The following is a 1,893-nucleotide window of genomic DNA, read 5'->3' as shown; positions in this document are numbered from 1 at the left end:
CATGTTGTGCACATGTACCCTAGAACCTGAAGTATAATAAAATATATATATTACATATATATTTTATATATATATATATATAAAAGAAAGAACATGAGTAATGAAAGAAAGCATTATAGTATCCCATAGTATCTATGGGATGGTGGTACCAGTGTCTCTGGAGATGCTGCTAGTTTATATAAATTAGGATCCTCAGAAGATCGATAATTACAATCCACCATGTTTTAAAATTTGTTTTAATCTTTCTTGAACTCCCACATCCATTTCATTTTATAATTTTCTGCTTTACTTTCTTCTATTTGTCCAAAACCTACCTGCATATTTCTAGGCTGTCTTTGTTTACAAAGTAATTAAAATAACAGTAATAATGCTAATACATTGTAGAGTTTTGTTTTATTCTTTTACTCATGTTTTTCAACAAATTTGAGTTTGAACTCAAAATTTTAACAAATTTTTATTCAGCACTCAGCATGTTTCAGACTCTGTTTAGGCCCTGAAGACACCTTGGTGAATAAAACAGATAAATTTCTTACCCCATAGAATTTACATTCTAGTGATAAAACAGATAACAAAAAGATACTTCAATCCTCCAGTGGTTTATAAAGTATACATTTTCAGAGGACTAGCAACTGAAGAGTTCTGTCTCTGCTATCAGTCAGTCTGTGCCTTATCTGGAGAAAGGCTACTCCACAATGACAACTGTCTAAATCTGACATTATTCACCTGGTGTATGAGAACTGCTTGAGAGCAAAGGTATAAAGAACTCCCAGTCAAGTATAAGTGCAGAAATTATGGGGAACTGCTATAAAGAACCCAAAGATTCTTTGCTTACGAGATTTTTTTCTGTAATCTTATTGTGATTGGCTGGAATCAATTGTCTTTTTCAAGCTTGTGTATCTTTCAACTACATAGTAGCCTCTCTTCATGATTTTATCTAGTGAACACAGTCCAACTCTGGACTCAGCAAACAGCAGCATTGTGTATGGGCAACACAACTGTGTGTAAACATACTCCTGGCAATTCATTGATAATTATAGGGCAAAATTATTTTACTACACAGGCATGTCCGCCTCATCAACTCTATAAACAACCCTATCTCTGTGTGCCATAGAAGTACCAGGACCAATTTCCTTTCCTGCACAAAGTGTCCTTCAGCTCTCGTGACACAAGGGCTTCAGAAAGATAGCTCATTCTGTAAAATGACCATAAGAATTTTCAAAAGAAAAGGCAGATCATGGGGTTCTATTTGCATGATGGCAATCACACAATTAAACAGATCGACACCATTAAATATTGGTAGTCTCCAATTTCAGTCAAACTTTAATCACTTGTTCACATTCCTTTTTCTTGACCTTGGTGGGTAAGGTAAATAGTGGCCTCCCCCGAAGATATCTATATTCTAGTCCCTGGAACCTGTGCAGGTGGTACCTTCCATGGTAAAAGGGCTGCAGATGTGATTGACTTAGGGATTCTCATATAGGGAGATTATCTTGTGCTATCTGGATGGACTCAATCTAATCACAAGGATCCTTCTAAGAGGGAGGCAAGACGATCAGAAGGAGGGACAGAAAGATGTAAGTATGGGCAGAGGTTAGAGAAGACAGAAGGTGATACGCTACCAATTTTGAAATTAGAAGACAGGGCCATGATCCAGGAATGTAGGCAGCCTGTGGAAGCTGAAAAAGTCAAGGGGACAAAATTTTCCCGTAGAGCCTTCAGAAAATAATGTAGATCTAGCTGACACCTTAATTTTAGTGCGGTGAAGCTGATTTTGGTCTTTTGAACTCTAGAATTCTCAGATACCAAATCTATGTTGTTTTAAGCTACTAGGTTTGTGGTAATTTGTTACAGCAGCAATATAACACTAATGCAGTTGGTCATACTTTATTCTTC

The sequence above is a fragment of the Hylobates moloch genome, unplaced genomic scaffold (assembly GCF_009828535.3).
Source record: "Hylobates moloch isolate HMO894 unplaced genomic scaffold, HMol_V3 SCAFFOLD_11, whole genome shotgun sequence".
Lineage (NCBI taxonomy): Eukaryota > Metazoa > Chordata > Mammalia > Primates > Hylobatidae > Hylobates > Hylobates moloch.
This window is presented reverse-complemented; position numbering follows the sequence as displayed.